Below are 27,025 nucleotides of genomic sequence, written 5' to 3' on the forward strand. Positions count from 1 at the left end.
TAAAGTTTAAAAAAGGTAGATATTAGTTCTGTAATAAGGGTATTGAAAAGAAAGACAAGCACATAGTTTAAAATGTTAAAATGCTTTTGACAAAAGGATTTCTTCCCTCCTTCCCACCTCCCTGTAGCCCCAGCTAACCTGGAACTCACTAAGTAGGCCAGGCTGGCCTCAGTCTCACAAAGATCAGCTCAGTCTCTGCCTAGGATTAAAGATATGTAGATATTAGTTCTGTAATAAGGGTATTGAAAAGAAAGACAAGCACATAGTTTAAAATGTTAAAATGCTTTTGACAAAAGGATTTCTTCCCTCCTTCCCACCTCCCTGTAGCCCCAGCTAACCTGGAACTCACTAAGTAGGCCAGGCTGGCCTCAGTCTCACAAAGATCAGCTCAGTCTCTGCCTAGGATTAAAGATATGCACCACCATTCCCTGTGGATTTTATATTTTTACACATAGGTGATAGAATATGCAAACCTCAGAAAAACCATGAGCTTCATTAGAGGAAGCCATAAAGGCATAAAACCCATCAGAGTGGCCAAAAGGCCGTAAATTGTTTAAGTATAAAGTTTCCCCAGTGATCTAACAGTTATAGATTAAAGACCTGACTCTGCTCATCCCTTATCAGTTGGTCACTCCCAAGCCTGAGAGGAAATGTTTGTGGAGCCCACCTGTCTCCTCTAAGGCCATAGATAACATTCCTGCCAGTTCCTGGGTAAATAATCTTGAGAAGGAGACCTTTAAGCCTGGGCACTAAGTTAACTCCCCACTAAGTGTAGTTGTGTCCCACAACCCTGGTATAACCCCCCCCCCTCAAAGTTTCTTTGTTTAGTTGTAGAAGCTTGGTTCCCGCAGACAGCCCTTACCTCTCGCTGTGTCTTCTTTGAATAAAGGAAGATCTATTCCTTGCCTGTTGCAGGTCTGGCTCTGGTTTCTTGTCTCCTACTCCTCTATCTTTCCTTATATTTTCCAAAATCTAACAATAGGCATAACACAAAACAAAATAGTTCAGGTGATAAACAAAAAGAAGATATTCAGAGCAGGGTGTGATTTTTGTGACACACTTTCATCTTACACAAATGTTAGCTTGTGAGTTAGGATTCACAGCCTCAGGCCACCTGCTGTAAAGAGCAAATGGAGATAAAATGAAGATTGTACTGCTGTTGATTCTTGAAGCCTCTAGTTTACATTGTAAAGGAAAAATTCCAATTGAAAGAAAAAGGTAGTACATTCCACTTATATTTCCCAAGTGTCCCTAAGTTCAGTGCTTGGTCTTATGAACAAAAGTTCCTAGAAAAACTGCATCTTGAACTTACTGTGACCTGGCTAATCAAGAATTTCTGTAATAGACTTTAAAACATGGTGAAAGGGTGAGGAGCAAGCTAATTACAGTCAGTGGAGGAAGAGCAGGGAGGAGCCAAGGGGATAGATGAGAGAAAACTCCTTGTGATGTGTTCCTTCCTATCAAGGATGTTGTTCCTTAAGTTTTAAAATTCTCTCCTGGACCACACCTGACCTGTTGGTGAAAAAAACAGTAAACCTCCCCTATAAAACTTTGAGGAAAGAGGAGTAGGAAGGCTAGGGTACAGATGTCCATCCAATTTATTGGAAGGCATTTTTTGGTATTGCCTCCACAGGCAAAGAAAACTCCCTGTCTGGGATCCAGGCATCAAGTCCATGCCAATGAGTAGTTGGAGTCCCTGTTCATACCTAAAGTGGCTAGGAAGGCCATGGTTGGGGCTGGAGAGGTGACTTAACAGTTAAGAGCACTGGCTGTTCTTGCAGAAGACCTGGGTTTGAATCCCAGCACCCATATGGTGGCTGACATACTGTTAGGTAGTTATTTCCTCCAAAATGAAATATTTCCTCCTGGACACTAATGAAACTTAGAAATCTCAAGAAGATGCAAGAGTGACAAGGCTCCTTCCCAAGTTTATAAAACATTAAAGTATTTCTGGGGAAAGGAGACTGTAGTCAGCTCAGCTGCCTGCAAGTTGTGCAGAGAGCTTCAGGCATGCAACTGGGGCAGACTTTTTGTTACCCAGGCTAGGGTATGCTTTTCTGTGATCCAGCTGCCTTTGAATTGCCCTTGTTCCTAGAAGTAACCCCTCAGCTATATTCCTTTAAGTAGTCCAGGAAAAAAAAATCACTGGTTCACTAACTACATTTGGGTGGAATGGTTTCTTTGGTCTGTCATCAGTGTACTGTCTGTGGTGGATAGAAGTTTGTTCACATCTCCCCAGAAAAAATCAAAGAATACATGAGAATTGCTGTAGTGCTGCCTTCTGTGGTATAAAAAGAATGAGCTTTGTGCCTAGGTAAGAGGTTGAATGCATGCACAATTCATTTGTGTGAAGGGCAGGAAAATAGGTATTGCTTGGCAAAGACAACAGTAGTTATTGAGGAGGGACTCAGAGGCAATTTTCATGAAGTAGGGAGCGAAGCAATCAGCTCAGGGTGGGTATAGAGGACCAGTTGGCAGTTTTAAGAGAATGTTGAGAAACTATTGATAAGCAGAAGACTGAAAAACTTGGGTATTCTTGGACAGCTGGGTGGCATTATATAAGGGCACCTTACAATTAGAATAGATGTGAAGTTTTCTTCAGCCACAGTGGGCTTTAGGAATACAGGCACTGAATAAGCAGAGTACTGGGCTTAGCTAGAATGAGATTTTTCAATCAAGAAGGTGAAGGGAATCCAGGTGTGGTAGTGCACGCCTTTTAACCTAGCACTCAGGAGACAGAAGCAGGCGAATCTCTGAGTTTGAAGCCAGCCTGGTCTACATAGTGAGTTCCAGGTCCACACTGGGGCTACAGGGAGATCCTGTCTGAAAAAGACAAAAAAAATGGAGGTGAAGGAAATAGAAGGGCATAAGGGTCAATGAACATTTAGACAACATGGATATGACAAATTGACAAATACTGGATATCCAGGGAACTGTCCTAGTTTGTTTCTTCACTGCTGTGACAAAACACTGACCACTACCAACTTGGGGAGGAAAGGAGTTATTTATCTTATATCTCCCAAGTCACAGTTCATCAGGGAGCCCAAGGTAGGAACTCCTGGAGGCAGGAGCTGGAGCACAGGCCATGGAGGAACACTGCTTACTGGCTTGCTCCCCTGGCCCCTGCTCAGCCTGCTTTCTTGTTCAACACAGGTCCATCTGCCCAGGGGTGGCACCACCCACAGTGGGCTGGGCCCTCCCACATCACTCAACAATCAAGAAGGTGCCCCATGGACATGGCCACAGGCCAGTCCAATAGAGGAAATTCCCCAGTTGAGGTTCCCTCAACCCAGGTGTGTCAAGTTGACACTAAAGCTATCCAACACAGAGAACCACGAATAAGCAGCTCATACATAGATAGATAGATGATAGATAGATAGATAGATAGATAGATAGATAGATAGGAACTATGGATCATCCCTGGTGGAAGACTACCTTTGTGTAATTCTTTGTCAGTATACCACTGAAACCAGAGAGGGCACTGGCTGGCCTGCCTATCCCCTGAGACCAAAGGTAAGTGCCTTCACCCATAAATAAAGCATATTGTATCTGCCTAGAACTCTTCACATTTCTGGGTTCCCTATGACCCTCTGTCCTAGTTTGTTTCTCCATTGCTGTGACAAAACACTCTGACCAATACCAACTTGGGGAGGAAAGGGTTTATTCAGCTTACGTCTCCTGGGTCATAGTTCATCAGGGAGCCCAAGTTAGAAACTCAGGGCAGGAACCTGGAGGCAGGAGCTGAAGCTCAGGCCATGGAGGATCACTGCTTACTGACTTGCTCCCCTGGCCCTTGCTCAGTATGATTTCTTATGCAACACAGACCCACCTGCCCAGGGGAGGTACCACCCACAGTGGCCTGAGCACTCCCACGTCACTCAACAATCATGGCCACAGGCCAGTCCAATGAAAGAAATTCCCTAATTGAGGCTCCCTCAACCAGGTGTGTCAAGTTGACACCAAAGCTATCCAGCACACCCTCCTTCCTTCAGAGCTGTTATTTCACAGAGGGACAAAATGAGAGGAAAAGAAGTTAAGGGTTGTATGCATAAGCTTTTGCATCATAACAAACCACCTGAAATATTTTTTGGGGGTGGGGTCAGTTTCTGTCTTTATTAGACATACATATTACTTGTCTTCTGGTTTGTTGAAGCAGCAAGCCAGGTAACACTTGCCACAATGTCTATCAAAATGGTTGGACATGAAAACTCCAGCACCATATTCATCTGAAAAACATGTTACAGGGTTTGAAACCACTGGGAAAAAGACCACCAGACTCAATTCAAATTTTAATTGGTCAAATTTATTAGGGGAATAGTCATCCATGGTCCCTTAGTCAGATTTAGGACCCACAGCCCCAAGGGGACAGTGGAACTAATTTTTAAAGACAAAAACCATAAATACCATAGGCATTTCATCACACATGAGTAATGCCAGGTGGTCCTGAATATGGTCAGGACACCCAAGTTAGCAGATAAGCAAACTACAGAGGCCAAAAAGTGTGTTAGTCCTTCTCGTAAAAGAGAGACCTTGACCATAAGGCACTTTCTGATTAAGTGCAGCTGCTGTGTCTGTGAGGACCAAGGTCAGCTACTCCAAAGAAAGTACTCTTCTAAGGGGAAGCAGCTAAATTCAGGCATTTAACCTTGAAGCTGGCTGTTTATTTCTAGCTTCTGAAGTTTAAAGTGGCTGCTTTATACAAAATGAAGTTACTTTGGCTATTACAATTTGGGGGCGGGGGGCTCTGTTTGGGGCCATAACATTCCCCACTAGCTCTGGGTCATATGAATCAAATCATTGATTCACATAGGCTGTGCATTGATACTGTGCTCCCAGGGCTAATACTTTAGTAGAGCTGATTCTCCTTTTTAATGTATAATGACATCCAGTTTATTATGCAGGTACCTATAGTAATGCCAATAAGTAATAGAAGGAGGGGTCCTGCTGTGGCAGTTAATAGAGTAGTGAGCCAGGGAGACCAGGAGAAGAGAGACTACCAATTTGAAGCCTTAGCCCTTTCATTGGCTCTTTGATCTAGGTTTTGTTTTACTAAGGCTAGGGTTTCTCTAATTACTCCTGAATTGTTCACATAAAAACAGCATTTTTTGTCTAAAGCTATGCAAAGGCCTCTTCTTTTAAAAACATCAGATCCAGCCCTCTAATGTTCTGTAAAACCATTTCTGCTAGGGAGTCCACTTGTTTTTCTAATTGTCCTGTAGAATTTCTAAGATAGTCAAAGTCCTGATCTACTCTGGCACTTAGAATTTTTAAGTTTTGATCTCTCAAGACTAAAGCCAAGCTCCTAAAGTGGCAGAGTCTGCAATACCAGTCCCTACTAGAAGGGTTAAAAGTATAGTTGGGATTGCCCTCTTTGTTCCAGCTGGTGCATGATTGCTTAAAATATTGGGTTTTTTTGTTTGTTTGTTTTGTCTTTTTGAGACAGGGTCTCCTTGTAGCCCCAGCTGTCCTGGAACTCACTATGTACACCAGGCTGGCCTCGAACTCACAAAGATCCACCTGCCTTTGCCTCCTGAGTGCTGGGATTAAAGGCGTGTGCCACCATGCCCAGCAGTATTGGTTTCTTAATTGAGGCCCATTATATATGTATACTTGAGGAATAACACAGATCCATACACGTAGACTTTCCTGTCTAGATTCCAATTCCAGGTGTTCTGCTGTTACACATCAAGCAAGACCAAAATTACAAGCCCACCATGTCCCTATTGGGGCTTGGAAATGTATTCTATCAGAAGTTGACTTAACAGTATGAGTTAGAGGACTACAAGACTGACTATAAGGGGAATTAGAGATAACATAAGTTGAGGAAGCCAAACATGTTCCCTTTTTTTCTAGGTCCCCTAAGGTTATTTTAGTTTCTTGTGATCTGCAATCTGTGCCTTCCTGTGGGATGGTAGTAAGAGAAATAGAGATATTGACCCTTGTCCCTACATAAAAGGGAGGTCTGGGATCTAGGCACAACCAACAATCCTGTCCCAAATCAGGAGCAGTATAATTTATTCAATTATGAATTAACCTTAAGGTTTTTTAATCTCAGATATTCTATTTGAGGCTGGGACCATTCCTTGCCATAGGGGTAAAGTTTGTGAGGGCAAAGAACTGGCCTCAGTAGTAGTGACAGGAGTCTGACCTATGGAGCAAATAAGGGTAAGGGAAGAGGAGGTGAGTTATTAGGATTTAGGGTGGGGAAGCCAGCTCCTCTGACTCTGTAATATGAGCTCTATAGGGAGGCATTTTCCTCTGACTAGTAAATTCCACACCAGGGTTATTTCCATATATTTTAGATTTAAGCTTAAGCCCCCAGGTTCAACCTGTAAACCAATATTGAGCACTTAACTCATTCCATGCCACAACTTTCAGAGTGAAAGTGTTGCACTTCCCTTGAACACAATCTTGGGAGGAAGTTTCCCTGCTGTAAATGAATAAATGAATCTTTGTGTCTGCCCCAGGTGGACTCAGTTTTACAGCCTGGGGATGAACAATGGTAATCTCTTACCCATTTATGACAATGTGCCAGCCCATTGGCTGGGCATGCCTGAAATTGAAATGACCATACTCCTCATTCCCAAATCTTAGTCCCACAACCTGGGTGTATTTTGTGATAACTGTACCATTCAGTTACAATGAATGAAACAAGGAGTAAGAGGGGCCCCTAGAGGGTTCTTAGTCTCATTCATAAAAGAATTTAAGAATGGACCCAAACCGAAGCTTTTATGATTTTATTAGAATCTTAAAGAAAAATTCTCAGGGCAGGCGGGCTGGTCATCTTGGCAGCTGCCTTGAGGAGGAGAATTGTGGGAAGAAGGAAAGAAAGCCATGGAGCCAGGCAGGTTTAGAGCCCGCATGGAGGTCAGACATGTGGCTGACTCACAACCACATGGATGGGAGACGGAAGGTTTAAAGAAAAAGTGGAGAACCACAGGATGCTAGGAGCAGCCCAAAGCCTTAGAGAAAGCATGTTTAGTAAGAAACGCATGAAGAAAAAAATGAGAAATTACACCTTCCTGAAGAGTTCAGGAAAGCGGACAGCCTTACAGAGACCTACATGACTGTGGCTGGTCTGGAAGGGCTACAGAGAGCTGCACTAGTTCCAGGCAGGAAATATTCATTTGCTACCTCATTAAGACACCAGGTATTCCACCCATCTATTTAGCATAACTTAAGGTGAACCTGCCTTTCTAGGAATGGTTCTATCACCAGGTAATTGACCAGTGAGACTAGATTTTTTTTATAGTCTGAACCAGTTAAATTTATGGGGCGTATTGATACTCTAACAATAACTTCATTGTTATCGAAGAGATCACACAAATATAATTTAAATACAGGCTTGGAGGCAGCATTTCAAAAACATCTAACACTTTTCCATTTGAGGTTCGGGTCAACTCCCAGTCCCAGGTCTCAACATTCCTAGCTGACCACATGTGACAAGCACCAGCTAGGCTTCCCAATATCAGTACTAGCCTGAGTCCAAGGTTTGAACGAACCGCATCTTTAGGGGACGCTGTGGATTTTGTGATACTTTCCATTTTTTTCTCTTTTTTTGGTTAGTTGTGTCCACTTTCAGGTGAGAATGGTGAATCCACACAATGGTTCCTGCTGTTAACAGCTGTGGGAATAGTTAGAACTACAGGATACGGTCCTTTCCAGGACAGCTCCAAGGTTCGGCTAAGCAAGCAGCAGTCCCACACTAGGTCCCTGGGTTAAAATCTGTGCACTGGTTCCACAAAGGAAGGAAGGGGCGGTGAAGGTGAGAGATGAGACTGGATGGTACAAGAAGCCTGGTGTAAAGCCTGTAAGAACTTTAGGAATGAACAGTTAGACAATTCTATAGCTTGTGGCTTCCCTTTAGCCAGAATCAGTGGTGGTGGATGTCCAAACATCTCAAATGGTGCTAGCTTGTTTCGGGAGGGAGAATGCCTAATTCTAAAAAGGACTGTGGGAAGCAACTCAGTCTACCCTTTGCCAGTCTCTGCCCAGAATTTGGTCAATGTCTCTTTAATGGTCCTGTTCTTTCTACCTCTTCTGAACTTTGAAGCTGATAGGCACAGTGCAGTTTCCATTGTATCCCTAGAATTTTGGCCACTTGCTGTGACACTCTAGCCGTGAAGGCTGGACCATTGTCAGACCCCAGTGAGGAGGGGAGGATGAATCGGAGAATAATTTCCATAAGTAGCTTTTTAGTAACTACCCTAGCTGTCTCTGATCACATGGGAAAAGCCTCCACCCATCCTGAAAAGGTATCCACAAATACTAGTAAATACTGATATCCAAATCTTGCTGGAGTGACCTTAATAAAGTCCACTTCCCAATGTTCACCGAGACTAAGTCTTCTTTCCCAGATACCCATGGGCACTGACTTACTGCCTCTTGGATTCACCTTGGCATAGGTGACACAGAGGCAGTTAATATGTCCAATCTTTTCATCCAGATGGGGCATGAAGAGCCTGTCTCTGATCAGTTCCTTTAATTTGGTTGATCCCAAGTGTGTTTTGGTGAAGGTGAAAGAGAAGATGACTCCAGAGCAGTGGGCAAGATGGGTCATCCATCTGGAAGGACCCACCAGTCCTCTTTCTTAGTAGCCCCTTGGTCTTGAGCCCATTTCTCTTCCTTGTCAGTGTACACAGGTTTTTCCAGCAGGTTCAGTTCAGGTAGAAGTGTAAGGATTGGGGGGGGCTAATGTTTCAAGGGGCCACACTGGTTCTATGGCCACTTCCCTGGCTGTAGTATCAGCAAATCTGTTGCCCTTTGCCTCAGCTGAAGTAAGCAGGCCTCATTCTTGGTACAAGGTACCATGGACATGTGCAGTGGCAAAGGCATATCAACTATCAGTATAGACATTGATAGCACGTCCATTTCCCCATCTCAGAGCTTGGTTTAGCATTATTAGCTCAGCTTTCTGGGCTGGAGTTCACTGGGGAAAAGATTGGGCCCAAATAACTTTAGAAAGATTTGCTACAGTTGTTCCTGCATACCTCACTCTGTCCTGTATGTAACTGCTTCCATCAGTATACAGGGTTGGGTCTGCCTTTCCCAGGGGCTGGTCTCAAAGGTCTGGTCGTCCATACTGTAGATGATCAATAACCTGGGCACAGTCATGGGCTGGCTTTTCTCCAGAGTCAGGCAGGAGGGGCGCTGGGTTCAGCACTACAGATGGTGAGAACTTGACCCTGGGTGCATCTAGCAAGAGAGCTTGATAGTGGGTTATGAGGGCATTGATATCCAACGCTGAGACTCCCCTAAGAAGTATTTCAATAGAGCGGGGAGTAGTGACCACCAACTCCTGTTCCATAGTCAGTTTATCAGTTTCCTTTAATAACAGTGCTGTAGCTGCAACAGCTCGGATGCAGGCTGGCCATCCTGCTGCAACAGGATCCAGTCTTTTGGACAGACAGCCCACAGGTCTCTTCCAGGGCTCCAAAGTTTGAGTCAGTACTTCCTTTGCCACCCCATTTCATTCATCCACAAATAAGTGGAAAGGTTTGGCAATGTCAGGCAGTCCCAACTCAGGGGACCATTTCCTCCCAGGCTTTGGTATAGCAGCTTAGCTATCTTAGCAAAGTTAGATATCCAGAGTCTGCAATATCCAACTGTCCCCAGGAATTGCCTCACTTGCTTTTTGTCCTGTGGCTCAGGAATGTTAAGGATGGCTTGAATTCTGTTCTGAGACAGGGTTCTGCTGTCACCTTCTAAACAATACCCCAGATAGGTTACCTTGTTGGAGCACAATTGGGCTTTTTTTTTTCAGACAGGATACCCCAATCTCTGGAGGGTCTTAAGTAGGCCTCAGTGGCTTGCTGACATTCCTCCTGGGTGTGGATGCGCCTCAGTCAGGATACAGTCCCTTTCCTCAGCTGTAAAGAGAGATCCCAAGAGCTGCCTGCAATTAGCCCAAGTAGGTTGATGAGTAATAAAACAAAAACAAAAACAAAAACCAGTTTCCACTAAATGAATAAGAGCCCGCAGTTTCTCAGAGAAGGGTGGGTTCTGAGACTTCCATTTGTAGAAATCACTACTGGAGCAAAGGATAGAGATCAAAAAGGGGGGTCTGGGCTTCCCACCTGGTGGTTGTGGTCCAATGGGAATGCTTCCCTAAGAGAGAGACTAGCTGGAGAGGAAGCTGTGGTGGATCATAGTCCCAATCTACTCCAACTATGTGGGGGTGAGTGCAGACCTGGCAGGTCGGGGTAGGTCCTTGGAACTGGTGCTGATGGAGCACCGGACATCCTCTTCAGTGAGGGGGTCGGGGAGGCACCAGACGTGGTTGGATCCTGAACCAGCTGTGTGTGTGAATAGTATGGTAGGGGAATATCCTCCTCCTGTGTAACCAAAACTGAAAGCTCAAGGCATCTTCTTAAGATTTTTACTTAGCCGCTGGTTTACTGATCTATTAGTTAGGATGGAGGAGTTCTGTTTAAGGGAGCAACATTTCAGCCAAGGGGGAGGTTGGAGGAGGAGGGAGAGCCAACGGTTGATGTAGGGGAACTGATCAAGGTGACCAGGGTCCCCTATAACGACTGGCCAGACTTTTTGAGCTATCTTGGGATCGAATGACGTGGAGTCTGGCCAATCTATATCCAAACTTGGCCATTCTAATTCGCAGAGTGCAGAGCTTCTTAGATGACATCTTAATTCCATAGTCCGCCTCACAGAACTTTTGAAAAGTGGTGCAGCATACAGTCTAAAGGTGTCTTAAGGGTGCTCTGTCCAGCTCCCATGTCTGCAACAAAACTTACAGGCACAACAGAAAACACAGATCCACCAAACAAAAATGAAAAGCACAAAGAGACAAAACAACCAAGCAGATAGGGGAGACAAAAGGGTCACAGGCTTTTGGTGGCCACCTTCATTCATGAGTAAAAACAAAAAACATACGCCAAATTTGGGGTAGCATACATCTCCCACTGCCCCTGGAGACTGGGTCCAGTGATTGCATCCAATCCATCCCAGTAAATCCCCTTTCCAAATGTCTGGACTGCAAAAAGACTCACCAATCAGTTCTGTCCTAAGTGTGCATCAGCTGGCACACTTACTTTTTTTTTTAACTTTCGTTGTGGTTTCAATTTGGGTGGTCACTGTCTCCAGCTCCCACATCAGTTTGCTAACTCTCCTGGTACTGGGCCTATCCCAGACCCCAGTCCCGGGTCTGGGGTCTCCCAGGTTTCTCGCTGGAGCCCCCAAAATGTTATGGAGTTTGAAACCACTGGGAAAAAGACTACCAGACTCAGTTCAAATTTTAATTGATCAAATTTATTAGGGGTATAGTCATCCATGGTCCCTTAGTCAGATTTAGGACCCACAGTCCCAAGAGGATGGTGGAACTAACTTTTAAAGGCAAAACCCATAAATACCATAGGCATTTCATCACACATGAGTAATGCCAGGTGGTCCTGAGTATGGTCAGGACACCCAAGTTAGCAGATAAGCAAACTACAGAGGCCAAAGCAAACTTGTGTTAGTCCCTCTCTTAACAGAGATATAGAGATCTTGACCTTAAGGCACTTTCTAATTAAGTGCAGCTGCTGTGTCTGTGAGGACCAAGGTCAGCTACTCCAAAGAAAGTACTCTTCTAAGGGGAAGCAACTAACTTCAGGCATTTAACCTTGAAGCTGGCTGTTTTTTTTCTAGCTTCTGAAGTTTAAAGTGGCTGCTTTATACAAAATGAAGTTCTTTGGCTATTACAATTTGGGGGGCTCCATTTGGGGCCATAACAAGTGCTCTTGATGAAGATAACTAATTTTACCATTTTTATTCCACTTTATAGTATTTCAAACAACCTACTTAACTTTCTCTTATTCTTCTTTGGAGTGGTATAAGGCTTCTTCTTTTCGTAGTACCACTACAATCCCAACACAAATTGAAGAAGGATAGACTCCTTTTGAATGTTGTAGTCTGTATCAGGAGGCCTCCAAAGATGGCAGGGACCCAGAGCCCTGGGATTCAGCGAGAATTCACTTCACTTCTTGGTCCACAAATAGTCCGCCAAAAGGAGCCCAAGCCTCTGTGCTCTGCTCGAGCCCAGTGACTGCTGACAGACTGCGTGGCACGGACCAATCAGAAAATGATATGCTGACTGAAGGGACTTGGGGGCAGAGAAAAGGGAAATATAGGGCCTGCCCCCTCCCGCATTAAATGAGCCTACAGCACCTCACCTAGTGCTTCCTTCTACCCAACTCCCAGGGTCTGTGTGTCATGACTCCATGCCTCTTGCCCCCCCTAATCGGCAGGGGACCCGATCCAGGTCACTGTCTTCACAGCTGGCCTGAGGAGAACCCACAACAGTAGTCAAAGTATATCTCCCACTTGCTTACCAACAAAGATCAACTTTGCTGATCAGGAGTAAGTCCTTCTCTATCCTGGATATTGTTCTTTACATTTTCTATAACGTCTGAGGGTTCAAAAAGTATAATCATTTTCCCCATAAGAGTGTTTTTTGAAAATATGCATCTTGGTGGTGGTTCTACCATAGATGGCTGATAAAAAAAAAAAAAAAAAAAAAAAAAGCTAACCTGAAAAAGATTTTTTTAGATCGTCTCTCATTATGTGTAACCCTGGCTAGCCTAGAACTTGCTGTTTAGACCATGCTGGCCTCAATCTCATGGAGAGCAGCCTGCCTCTGTCTCTTGAATGCTGGGATTAAAGTCATGTACCAACCATTCCTGGCCTCCACCTAAATTCTTAATGGTTTAACAAAAACATTGCTTATTAGCTTATGATTCTTCAGAGTGGCAATTTGGGCTAGACTCAGCAGGGGATTCTTCTAGTTTGACCCATTTTTGGTTCTTCAGGAAAGCAGGCTACTGACTACTCTGCTAGGGCATGTTGAGGAGGTGTCACTCTATTATTAGCCACAAAAGTATGGAGGATCTGAAGGCAGCTCAGTTTTTAACTCTTACTCAAAGGTGCTCTTTCCTTTGGTCACAAAAGTTTAAGGACTGTTTTTTTTTTTTGTTTTGTTTTGTTTTGTTTTGTTTTTTTTTTTTTGGTCTTTTTGTGACAAGGTCTCCCTGTAGCCCCCACTGGCCTAGAACTCACTATGTAGACCAGACTGGCCTCAATCTTACAGAGATCCACCTGCCTCTGCCTCCTGAGTGCTGGGATTAAAGCTATGCACCACTATGCCTGGCATTAAGAATTATTTTTGATTATAGTGAATTCAAGTAGGCTCAGAATGCTAGGAAACTATGAAGCTACGGGAGGGTCCTAGGGAAAAAGGATTAGTCTGCTGGAACATTTGTATTACTCTCTCCTAACCATTGTAATTGTCAGATGACTTAATCCTGAAGCAACCAACAAGTTCCCAATCCTGCTAAGCATCTGTGATATGTGAATGCACCCAGAGAATCTATCTCCTTTTTTCCTTCACAGTGTCACCCTAATATCTGTGGGAGCATTCCTTTCTGCCATATTTTTTTCTTGAATTGTGACTGTAACTTAGCATGCTCAGAAGTGTGTATCTTAACTTGAGCATGTACAGGAAGGTACCCACCCCCAAATGACTCCCCCATTTGAGTGTGTACAGGTCTCCCAGAAAATTTTCTTACCTTTCCTTTGTTCATGGAGCACATACCATTTTTGGAAGCTGCTGTAAGTAATAAAAATCTATCTTTATTCCCTTGTGTGCTGGATGTGATTTTTGGCTTTGTACTCAGCAAACATAAGTTGTGAACCCATTGTATTCAGTTATAACTCCTGGGACTAGGTGGTCAAATGGTATCAGCCTGAAGCTGAGTGATCAGAAGGTGTCATGTCACTCTTAGGGCTAGGTGGTCATTGTATGTCACTCTCAGGGCTTTGTGGTCATGGTGTGTCATTCCCAGATGTTGTGGTCATGACTGTCACTCTTGGATTTCCTGGTTATGAGATTTCAGTCCTGGTGCTAGTCATGATTAGCTGTTCTTATACTGTGTCTGGTTGTTGACGCCCATTAGGATTGAGGAATTGGGTAGGCCGTAGTTCTCTCATTGTCCAGGTAGAAGTCTTTTTTGTACTGCAATTCCAAGACAAGTTGGTCGAATAAACATGAGGTCAGCTCTGTGAGAAGCTGCAAGGTCTTGTTGCAAAGAGATGGATGGGAGGAGGAGGAACACTTGGTCATTTTTATAGTCTACCACAAGAGTGCATTGCAGAGATGAACCACAGGATTTCAGCTTGTTAAATTGGTGACAGGAGATATAAGGTGAGGGACAAAGGGCAGAGGATAGGAGCTTTGTGAAGTCTGTTTTCCTTAGGTACGGTGCCCCAAATGGAATCTGGTTGCTATATTCTCTCCTCTGTTTCACCAAATTTTCTCCTCCCCCTTCTTGGGAGATCCGCACACCTGCACCCTCTGAGGCCCCAGGGCTGACAGACTGACAGAATATCTTCTATTTGGATTTTGCGTACTTTATGACATCTGGGAGGGGGTGACTTACAAAGGCATGAAACACTGCCATCAGCGTATCCTGCCCCTGGTCTCTCCCAGCTTTTCATGTGAGGCCACTTGCCCACTCGCCTGCCATTCATTGCTCCATTCCCATGCTCAATATGGTGACAGCTCCTCCCTTTCATGCAGCTAAGATCAACTGATTGGGTGGGAGAAGTGATGGGCTTCTGCCTGCTTGACTCCTTCTGCAGAGCATGGGAAACAGGTGGGACTATAGTTTGCGTCATAGTGGTCGGACAAAAGAACTTCAGGTTACACTCCAGCCCTTTCCTCTGGCTCTTACAAGCTTTCCATCCACCACTTCTGCAAGGGTCCCTGAGCCTTGGAGGGGGTGATAGGTCTGGGACGATCATGGCAAGATATTGACTTCTTGGACCTCCCCATCATTCATCTTCAAGACATGGCCCCAATCCATCTTGGTGGTGTCTCCTCTACTATAAAGACAAATGGAAGAAAGCAGACACATCTAAACAAACATGAGTGCAAATACAAATGCCTAGAAGATATCCCAGCAGGTGTCCCACATCCATATTTGCAGCAGCTTCCCCGCTGGGGCCTATAGCCTTTTCTGACAAATGGGGTTGGTCTGGTCTACAGCACCAGATGTGTGTTCCACCCCCTAGGAGAGAGCCTTATCCAATTAGAAATTTACCAGCTGTACACATGTTAGTTGAGCCATTGTTGCACCAGCAGGCATTGCTTGGCATGTCCATAGTGTGCAGCATGCAGGGTCCATTGTTGAGCAGACTCATAGGGGATCTTTTTAACCCCAACCATTTGCATAGCACCTTATGGCACTATGAAAACCATCCATCCAGTGGCATGGACTCTCATGTCATACAGTGTCTTCGGCAACATGGTGTTACCAACCTTTTCTAGTGTACAACTGATATTAGTGGCAATAGCCTTGTTAATTTGAGAACATCTGGGCTCTCTCTGGCCAACAGCTCATAAGGGGGCAACCCACCCTTGGTACTGTAATTTTTTTTCTTAACAGTTGTACAGTTTTGGGAGCCTTTGTTTTTTTATACAGGATTATGTATTGTAGGCTTTTCTGAACCATTCTAGTGGGTATTACTTATGTCTTATCCAACCATAAAGCTCTCAAGAATCTTACAGCTATAGCTGTACTTTGTTTCTTCAGGTGTACTTGGTATCTTTTGAATGAGTCCTACATCTGTAAAACATTCAAAGGTTAACATCATATATTGACTCACTCATAGACAAGGTCTAACACAATGTGGAAAGGTTTTATCCATTTGTATTAATTGCTTTCTCCATAGATCTCTGTTGGGTACTGTAGCATAGGTATGAGGCATTAACTTGGTTAGTTTTTTTATTATCTTTAGTTATCCCTTTGGAGCCATTCCACATTCTGGGAATTTTACATGGAATCTCTTTGTATCTTTTTGTCCTTGGTACATTTACAGTTGCCTGACCCTGCACCAGGCTAAGGAGGAAGACGGTCTCTCTTGTCCCCGCTGCATCTGTTGGTTCCCTGAGTCAGGCAGGCCATGGGTCTGCCTCCTGGCTGTAGCCATATCTCCCACCTCTCCATTGACCATACCTGGCTGCTGGGGGAGGCCCTGGTGGGAAAAACTGCCTCCACCCCTAGCATAGTCTTTCTCAGGAGAGAAATGTACCTTATTTAATCTTTGGTGATCCTTAATCACCCCTGGGACAGTTTTTATCCTCTGAATGCCTTTAGTGAACTGTTTGGGTTTTAAAGCCTTCCAGAAACTCCTTAGTACCGAATTTGTTTTTCTATCATTTTTTTCCTTTGGGAATTTGGGCTCAACATAAATCTTGCCACATTTGTCTTCAAGTAACCCAAGTGGACCATTCCATCTGTCTGGTCTTTTTTTTTTTTAATATATTTTATAGGTGGCTCTATTATTCTACAGACACATTTTACACATTGGTTTGAGTCACTTAGATTTTCTAAAGCCTCTCTGACTTTAAAAATAGTCTGTCCCATTAAAGGACTTAGCAAAACCATTAAAGCTCTATATCACTCTTGAGGTCCCAGTTGAATTAAGCTATCCTTTTATCTCTGGTGAACACAGCCCTATCTGGCCCAGCAAACTGGGCATCATATGTTGCTATTTTCATACCTAGTTCTCTTAGTAGTTCCTGTCCCTTTATAGTCCTCCAGCCTCTGTTAATTATGGGAGTTGCCCTTGGTGATGACCATGTATCTTTAATGCCTTGCTTCACATTAGGCTGTGAAGCTTCTGAAGGACTTAGACTGACATTATTTGCTCCCATGACCCATATCTTCATGAGCCATGTGGTGAGGGGCTCTTTGATTGCTTGCTTGTAAATCTTTCCTAGTTTCAACAGCTCCAGTGTGGAGTATTTCCTAGTCATAGTCCTGTTAACTTTTTTCTATTTTTGTATCAAAGGTTGAATCTGAGGGGCTGCTTTAGCTACTTTTATTTTTAGGTTGTTTCTTTTTTCACTACTGTATTAGTCAGGGTTCTCCAAAGAAACGGAACCGGTAGAATGAATACATATGTATAGAGATTTATCAGCTTAGCTCACAGGATAGAGTCCAAGTAGTCCAACAATGGCTGTACCACACTGGAGAGGGTGAGAATCCATAGTCGCTCAGTCCACAAAGCTGGATGTCTCAGTAGTCCCAATCTGGCGCTGAAGGTCTGACAAATTCCAAAAGATCAGCTAGTCTTCAGTCTACAGCAGCAAGATGAACTCACCAGTGAGAGAGAAGGCAAGCAGCAAGAAGCCTTGTGTTCTCCTCTGCCTTGGCCTTTTATACCAGCTGCCATCAGAAGGTAACACCCACATTTAGTGTGTGTCTTCCGGCTTCAGATGATTCAATCAAGAAGATCTTTTTCATTTCAGTTAGTCCCAGATCCAGTCAGGTTGACACCCAGGATTAGCCATCACAACTACTATCTGTCTTTTTTTCTTGGGTCCTTGGACTCCTGGTCCCCTAACCTTACACAAATTAAAATCTCCCATTTTTCCTCTCTCTTAAGCTCTGAGGCTGAGAGTAACTCCTTAGCCTTTTCATCCTCCTCTGCCTTGGGCAAATCTTTTATTATGCAAATTAGTGGACACCCTCCACCCCCCACCCCCATTTTCCTCTTTTGCTTGTAAGATTTTTTTCCAGGCTCTCTATAATCTTTAACGAGTTTTCAGATCCATGTGGTGGCAGACTCCATTTTTCAAGCAACTGAGCTATTTTCCCACATTTACAGCACAAGTTTGGCCTAGGGATTTTCCCCTTTGAGTTCACCTGTGTCTGCATAGCCCATGTTAATTACATATTTCACAATCCATTGTATAATGCACATGAGCACACTAACCCCCTTAAGCATATGGGGTTTGGCCACTCTCTCCCTTGGGTTCCTGCCAGCTTCTCCTGGATGGGTCACATTACCTCACAGGACTCTTTGCAAGGCCCATCTCCACCCTTCTGAATTGGGAATCTGAACCCAACTCCCTTTCCATCCGCTCGCCAGGTGCTGCTGGAACCCGAACACTTTTCCAGGCTTACATCCCCATGTTTTTCTTGGACTCCTGTGGTTAGTCTATCCACCTGCTCTACGCCAATTTGTTTCACTAAATTTCCCCCTTTCCACTCTCTAGGAGGTGGTCCTTAGTCACCAAGTCTCCTGGTCCTGACACTTGTTAACAAAACTGACCTAACACAGTTCGATTTGGGTTTTGCACAGTTTATGACTTCAGGGACAGAGTGATTTACAGAGAAAAGGCTTCTCATAACCAGCCTGTAGTCCCCATGAGTTTTTGTGCACTGGCACCCACTTGCTGTCTCACCCCACGGTCTGAGTGCCTCATCTCACTCTGTGGAGGTCGTGGGACAGATGGGATGCCCCCACCACCACTCCCCAGTTGCCACCGCACTTCACTCCAAGTTCCAATATGGCTGTGGCTCCACCCTTTTAACAGCCCCCCACTCCCACCCCCTTGCCCACTCATTTCGGAGAATGAGTAATTTTCAGACTATACGGAGGCAGGCAGGTCTCTGTGAGTTCAAGGCCAGCGGGGACTACAGGGAGACCCTGTCTCAAAAAGACAGAAAAAAAAAAAAAAAGAAGAAGGGTGGTGGCGAGGGCAGCGGGGTGAAGAGCCAGTGCAAGAAGCGATACCTGGAGCCGGGTTGGGACTAGTACACGCAGTACTACCAGAGCTGCTGCGTTACGGGCTGGGCCTCCGGCTGCTGGAGCAAGCGCACACGCCCTGGCTCTGGGACGCCTGGGGCCCGGACAGCCCTTCGGACAGCTCCACCTCGCCCAGCCTGGCGCCCCGGGGATCACGGGGAACCCGTGGAGCCCTGGCTCCGGAGGAGGAGCGGCCGGCTGGGCACCACCGCTACGAGCTGGAGGCGGTGGAGGCGGTGGAGGAGCGGGATGCCCCGCTGCCAGCACTGCCCGCACTGCCAGCAAAAGGCTTAGAAGAAAAACCAGAACAACAAACCGGAACAAAAGAGACTGACAGGGTGCCCAGTGGCACTGAACCACGAGAGCAGCCTAGTGCCTTATTTGCCAGAGGAAGTAGGAAAGCAACCAAAAGCCCCCAAAGATCAACAAGCAAAATAAAAGAACATCCATTTTCTCTTTATGGCTGGGGAGAGAAACAGACCGACACAGGGAGCCCGAAGACCCACAACGTCTGTGCATCTGCTGCTGTGCACGAGATTCATGAATTGGCACTGCGAGCCAAGAACAGAAGACAGGTGGAGAAGAGGAAACTGGCTTCTCAGAGGCAGCGGGCTCACTCTGTGGATGTGGAGAACAGGAGGATAAAGCCACCTTCCGCAGAGAACCCATGGCTGATGGAGTACATGTGGTGCTACTCGGCAAGGACCTAGGTGCCAAGACAGCCTCCTTCAAAAAGTGTTTGTAGAAGAATATAAAAGAAAAGAAAGCAAAACACAGTATCAAATGAAACCACACAGGTGGATGAAACCAACAGACCCTGCACAGCTCTTCTTAGGGAATTTCCAAAAGATGGTTTTGTTTTGATGGTGGTTGGTCACCTGCCTTAGTAATTAAGGCAGACTGTAGAAGCCATAGACATTGGGTTATGAAGACAAGACCCCAAGTCTTGATATTCTTGTAAGAGTTTATTTTAAAGCACTTTAATTTCTGAGATACCCACACCAAATGCCTTTAACCGGCTTTAGATGCTTCCCAACCACATCCTCCAGTAGTACAGGAGGAAATGTTTATTCTGAGTAGCATCACATCCCACAGTTGGCAGGATCACCTGGTTCCACAGCACAGGACTCACTGTCACAATGTGTGCTTGCATCAAGAGAAGCACAAGGTGTCAGCCCCATGACTGATGCTGTTATGGTGAACCAGAACTCCGGCAGTTGTGATAGGTAAGATTTTCTGGCCAGAGCGAGGATCACCTTCTCTCTTTAAATCATCATCTAGCCACTTTCTTAATACATAGTTTAATAGTTTAGATATAGTCCAGTGAGTGTTGTGCAGTGCAGTGTGTGTATAGAGTAGTGGTGACATTTCTTTTGAGTCAGTGTCAAGTACTTTAAACTACAGTATTTACTTTTAGAACACACATGGAACAGTCATTAATGTCAGTCTGAGCCCTGCCCCGCCTCTCTTCTGTGATAGCTGGCAATGGCATGGAAGACTTGTAATCTGAAGTCATGCTGAGTGAATGGAGATCGTTCGGCCTGTAGGGAGGGATCAGAAGACACCTTCAGCGTGTTGTCTATGCCATTCTGCATTCCTTCTACAGACTTAACTGTGCATAGCACTGATAGTTTAGGTTGAAAATGTGCTTATTTGATCCCCAACTTGGTAATATTTTCTGTCTTACTGTGGGAGAATTGGACCTGTGCACGCATGACTGTAAAAAGACCTTCTTTCCCTAGTACAGAACCACTGTTCGGATAGAAAAATCATTTTAAAAAACACAGGTCTCCATAAGATGGGTATCTTCTCCATCCTGCAGAAGGGACTCTCAGAAGGATGAGCGCCACATTCTTTCCAGGAGACAGAGAGATCCTTGGCCTATGCCCACTCAGCACCTGAGTTTGTTGGGTGAAAACCTAGTGCTGGGCATGGGGCCAAGCATTTCCTTGATATTTTTATTTTTGGTTTTGAATATGATAATTTCTAGAACACAGCTGATTTCATTCCACATGAAATTGTCACACAGTGTCATCTTAAAAACTGTATTAAGCTTTGAAAATGCATACTGAAAAACATGAGTGTTTTTAAAAACTTTTAAAATATTTGCATAGTTTTGTATAGTCTAAGTACAGAGCCCTCCAATCACTGAGGTGTAATTAAAGAGTAAATTCTACATGCTGTCCAACAAAAAAAAAAAAAAGAAAGAAAGAAAGAAAGAAAAGAAAAGTCACTCCCACAATCAGAGAATCAATTCTGGGGCCCAGAGAGAGATATCTGGGATTTGAGACAAGTCTGGGTCCAAGAAAGGGATTCTCTGATCTGAGAAGTGAGGCTTTTTTTCCCCTCCACTCTACTGCTGGCTCCTGCATTGGCTCCAGACTTCCTCCAACCCCTGTAATGTCAAAGGTGAAATCCAGGGGGTGAAGAGATGGCTCAGTGGTTAAGAACACTGGTTGTTCTTGCAGAAGACCTGGGTTCGAATCCCAGCACCCACATAGCAGCTAACAACTGTCTGTAACTCCAGCCCCTGGGGATCCGACAGCCTCTTCTGACCTCCAAGGGCATTGCACGACATGGGTGCACTTACCTATATGTAGGCAATACATGCATACACATAAAAAAGGGGGGGAATCCAAATAGGGATGTGTGTGTGTGTGCATGTTTAAGTATATATGTGAGTGTGTATTACTGTATCTTAAATGCATGTATGAAACTGTGTATGGATGTGGCATAGGCATGTATATTATTGATGTGGGAAGGTTATAAGGGCACATGTGCACCTATAGATATGTACACATATGTTTGTATTGCATGTGTAGGTATGTCTACTTAAGAGTGCCAAACAGGGAAATAATGCAGTCCATTCCTCCAGGGTAATCTTTGAATCTCATTCTCTTACAGAAAGATAAACACACACACACACACACACAAGTGAAGTAGAATCGTGTCATTTGCAAGAAAACGAATGTAGTTAGAGACCATCATGTTTAGCAAAATAAATCAGACTGAAAGACAAGTACTGAATGCTATCATTCATATGTGGAAATCTAAACAAGTATAAAAAGACATGAATATAGAAGGAGACTTTCTTACAGAATAAGGCCAAATAACTAGTTGGCAGGGATAAGAGTGGGTAATAGAGGGAATAAACATAATCCAAGGATCTTACATGCATGTGTGAAAATGTCATAATGATGCCCACTACTTTGTACAAGTAGTATACACTGATAGAAACATAGAAAAATGCCACCTTCTTTTATAATTATGAAAAGATAGAATAATTATAGCATAAATTTAATTAAAATGTATACACTCTGTGAAGGCCCAGCCCATCTCAGAGAGTTAACCTGTAGGCCTATGGAGGACTCTTCTTTCCCCAGCCATTGCACCCCTGTTCCTTTGCCCAATGCAGTACAGGCTGGCTTTAAATGCACCATCCTCCAGTCTCAGCCTCTCAAGTGCTGGGACTTCAGAAACCAGTCATTAGGATCCAGCTTTAAAATGGTGCACTTATATACATGCAGGTAAAACACTCATACACACACAAAAAATTTTTAAATAAAATAAAGCTGTAGATTTCACCACTAACTTATGCCATAATTGAATTCTGCTTTTTTTTCTTTGATTTTGGCCTTGATTTGATTCAGTTTGTTTTTTGTTGTTTGGGACATGAAGTAACAATCTGCTTAAAATTTGAGATTAAAAATACATTCCTTGTAATTGTACATATTTGAAAATTATTGCATTACCCATTGAATAAAGGAAAAAATAGCTTTCTCTAGATTATACCATATACATCTTATACTGAGATACTAAAATCATTTATGACATGATTTAAGTTGGATAGAAGGTCTGGGACAGGAAGGATCTGAGGCTGGTTCCTGACTTTATCCTGATGGTTTAGCCCCAATGTCTATGGCACATGGCAAGGCTGAGACAGGTGGGTGCAACCCTACCTCTCAGAGCTTGAGTATCCCTCCCTGAAGACAGAGGAAGGAGAGTTTCACTGAGGAGTCAGGTGGGTGGGCAAAGCCCAGTCTCATCCTCCAGCGAGGGACTTATACCTATGATGGGCAAGGACAGCCTTGAGGTCCCTAGCTGGGAATGGCTTCAACCATCTGTTGTGGAGAGAACATAGTAGAACAGGGGATCTCAGGTGGAAAGTAAAGGCTTTGGATCCAGTAAAGGTGGAGTAGGGGACTGGTGGCAGGGTCTGCAATGGATTTCAAGTTCAGTCTATGTCAATGAAGATTTAACCTGAAGTTCCTCCATCAGACCACTATGATGCAAGCTATAGTCCCACCTCCTTCCCACACTCTGCAGGAGTCAAGCAGGTTGAAGTCCATACCTTTCCCACCAAGTCAGTTGCCCTTAGCTGCATGAAGGGGAAGAGCTATTGCTGTATTGAGCACAGGGAATGGAGCAGTGAACAGCAGGCGAGCAGGCAAGTGGCTGCATGTGAAAAGCTGGGAGAGACCGGGGGTGGGATACGCTGATGGCAGTGTTTCATGGCTTTGTAAGTCACCCCCTCCCATATGTCAAAAACTATGCAAAACACAAATAGAAGGTATTGTCAGCCCTGAGACCTCAGAGGGCATAGGCGCACAATTTTCCCAAGAAGGGGGAGGAGAAAATTTGACGAAACAATTGGTATAGTGCAGCTGGATAGATGAATCACAGGAGTCCAGGAAAAACATGGGGATATGGGCCTTGGAAAGCATCATGGTTCCAGCAGTATCTGGTGAGCCCATCAGAAGGGAGTTGGGTTCAGGTTCCCAAATCCCAAAGGGTGGAGATGGGCACTGTGAGGCATCCTGTGAGGTAATGTGACCCATCAGAGAGAAGCTGGCAGGAACCCAGGGGAGAGGGTGGCCAACCCCTGTATGCTTAATGGAGTTAGCGGTGGTCATATGGGTTAGACAATGGATTGTAAAATATGTAACTAAAATGACGCGGGCCATGCAGACATGGATGGTCTCAAAGGGGGTAATCTCTGGGTCGCAGCCATCCTGCAAATGTGGGAAAATAGCTCAGTTACTTGAAAAATGGGGGTCACTGCCACATGTGTCTGACAGCTCATTAAGGATTATAGAGAGTCTAGAAAAATTTTTATAAGACTTGGATACAAGAGGGGAATCCTAGAAATTAAAGTATCTAAAGCTGTCCCTCAAATTCAACTTTTAATACAAAAAGAGAAAAAAGTTAATACCATAGCTATGAGAAAATACTCCACACTGGAGCTGTTGGGACTAGGGAAGACTTTCAAACAAGCAATTAAAGAGCCCCTCACCACATGGCTCGCGAGGGTATGGGACATGGGATCAAATAATGTCAGCCTAAGTCCTTCAGAAGCATCTCAGCTGAGTTATATAATTACCCATCCGTCCTTGAGACATAGGCTGCTTAACCTAGGCCAATACAGGAGGGGGCAGTCCCTAATGGAATGGCTTGTGCAAGGTATTAAAGATACATGGTCATCACCAATGAAGACTCCCATGCTTAGAAGGGCTGGAGGACTATAAAAGAGGGACAGGTGTTACTGAGAGAACTAGGTATGAGAAAAGCAATATACAATGCCCAGTTTGCTGGGCCAGTTAGGGCTATGTTCACCAGGGATATAAAAGAAAGCTTAATTCAACTGGGACCTCAAGAAGGGTGTAGAGCTTTAATGGCTTTGCTAAATCTTTTAATGGGACAGGATCTTTGTAAAGTGAGGGAGGCTTTGGCAGATCCAAGTGACTCAAACCAATGTGTAAAATGTGTCTGTAGACTAATAGAAAGATACCTAAAGAAACAAAGGCTAGCTATAGCTATAAGATTCTTGGGAGTTTTATGGTTGGGTAAGATAAAAATAAGGGCTTCCAAAACTATACAATTATTAAGAAAAACTACAGTACCAGGGGTGGGTTTCCCCCCTATGAGCTGTTGCTCAGAGAGAGATCCTAGAGGTCCTCAAATTAACCAAGGCTATTGCCACCAATGTTGGTTGTGTACTAGAAAGGTCGGTAAGGCCATGTTGCTGAAGACACTGCATGATGTGAGCATGGGAGAAGAGATGGAGCCAAGGCTAAGGTTAAAGTTCCATGCCACTGGATGGATGGCTTTCACAGTGCCAAAAGTGTTATACAGATGGTTGGGCGAAAAAGGATCCCCTATTATTCTGCTCAACAATGGACCCCGCTTACTGCACACTATGGACATGCCAAGCAATGCCTGCTAATGCAATAATGGCTCGACTAACATGTGTACAACTGAAAAATTTCTAATGGCATAAGCCCTGCTTCTAGGGGTGGAACACACATCTGGTGCTGTCCCAGCGGGGACACTGCTGCAAGTATACAGGTTAATGAATATGATACACCTACTGGGAAATCTTCTAGGTGTTTGTATTTACATTCATGTTTGTTGAGATTTGTTCACTTCCTTCCATTTGTTTTTATAGTAGGGGAAACACCACTGGGATAGATCAATGGCCATGTCTTGAAGACAGATGATGGGGAAGCCCAAGAAGTCAATATCTCACTGTGATAACAGAGAGATCACCCTGAATCTGCCATCCCCTCCAAGTCTCAGGGAACTTCACGGAAGAGATGGCAGAAAGTTTGTAAGAGCCAAAGGAAAGGGGTGGAGTGTAGCCCCCAAATCATTCATTCTTCCAAAAAGAGTGGGCAACTGGGGGCACCCTGGGAAAAGGGGTGGAGCCACAGCAATATTGGAACTCAGAGCAAAGTGTGCAGCCCCTGGGGGTCAGTGGCAAGGCATCCCATCTGTCCCATGGGCTCTGCAGGGCAAGATGAGGTACTCAGTGGGGTGAGATGGTGCATGGGCATAGCTCACAAAAGCTGATGGAGACTATGGGTGGGGCTTGAATGCACATGGGTTATGAGAAGCTGTTCTTTGTAAGTCACTCCCTCCCAGAATTCATAAACTGTGCAAAACCCAAATCGAACTGTGTTAGGTTAGTTTTGTTAACGAGCATCAGGACCAGGAGACCTGGTGACTGAGGGCCGGCCTCCTAGAGAGCGGGTAGGGGAAAATTTAATGAAACACTCTGCATCCTGAGTGCTAGGATTAAAGGTGCATGTCACCACTCTGGGCCATGGAATGACTTATGTAAAGAATCTTCTTGATCCATGTACTCCTCTTGTGACATGGATATATGACCTTAATTCCTCATGATCTTACCTTGCCCTCTACCCAAGATAGTGTATGAATGTGTGTTTATGCTTTACATATCAAAGCACTTCAAGCAGCTCCTTTTCTCATTGCAAACAATCAGAGAAATTGAGAAGTTTGTAGTTGTGCATATTCTAGGTCTAGGGATCAAAGTGTAAGATTCTCTAACATGGGTGTCTGACTTTTACTTCCTCATTTCATGCTGGTGATACTGTTTCAATAAAGAATGAGCAAAGCCTTTGCTCAGGAGTACAGTTTCAAGAATTCTGAAGGAAAAGGTTTTCAGCAGTTCAGGTCTGCTCTTAGCTTTAAAATGTATGTGGAGTCAGAATGTCTCTTTTTTATTGCATAGCCATAATTTGGCTTAAAAATGGCTCATCTAATACTTTACCTAGAATGACCTGAGGCTTATACCTTTTCAGGGGTTCTAATCTCATAAAGACCCAGATAGAATTCTCCAGTTGCAGAAAACCAGAAGTCCTTTGAAACTACTGCTGACCTTAGCTACCTCTGAGACTGCTACTAACCTTATTGAGCAATCACACCTGAATAAGTCACTTCTGGAATTCAGGGGAAACTGTTTGAGACTGCCTGTTGCTAAAGATAGCCTGTCTTTTTGAGCCAGTGACTCCAGGAGAATAAGACATGTAGACCCCTACAGCTGCCTCTGTTTCCACATGCCCTAGCCCCTATTTGATAACTTTCCCCTTTCACAGTACAGTTGCTTCCATTCTGCAGGAAAGCTGCTGTCACTCACTGTGCTTGAATAAACACAGTCTTGTCCTGTTGAAGGTCTAGCACTTGTCTATTTTCCTGACTCCTCTTTCCTTCCTGCTCTCTAAATTCTAGTGTACCCGAGCTGAGAATATGAGGTCCCTCCCGTCCTCTTGAACTTTTCTGCTTTCAGTGATAAAGGTGGAATGAAGTGCTTGGATTTTGGATTTGTTTAGAGACAACATTTATTAGAGTAGCAATTTTTTTAAAAAAAGAGCATGGAGGGTACTGGTGTGGGAAAGAACTGAGAAAAATCCCTCGAAAACCCTGTTTTTTCTATCTCATCTCCTGTCGTGAATGGAGATTTGTTTAATCAACTATTTCTAATTACTTAGAAATAATGATACCCTGAGTGTGGAAGATCAGTAGACTCCTCTAAAGCCTCATTAGAATACGGGTAGGGAGATGTTTAGTGGCCACATTTGTTTCACTGTGGCTGTTGAGATGTAGTTTTAACGCTAATAACTTTCTCATTCTTGTAAAA

General features: G+C 44.3%; 1 pseudogene; it reads left to right on the forward strand.

Annotated features, from left to right (window-relative positions):
• Window positions 1-16,706: 16,706 nt before the first annotated feature.
• On the forward strand, window positions 16,707-19,298 carry LOC103742354 (annotated as a pseudogene).
• Window positions 19,299-27,025: the final 7,727 nt, after the last annotated feature.

This window comes from Nannospalax galili, unplaced genomic scaffold, assembly GCF_000622305.1.
Source record: "Nannospalax galili isolate Female #2095 unplaced genomic scaffold, S.galili_v1.0 scaffold60, whole genome shotgun sequence".
NCBI classification, from domain to species: Eukaryota; Metazoa; Chordata; class Mammalia; order Rodentia; family Spalacidae; genus Nannospalax; species Nannospalax galili.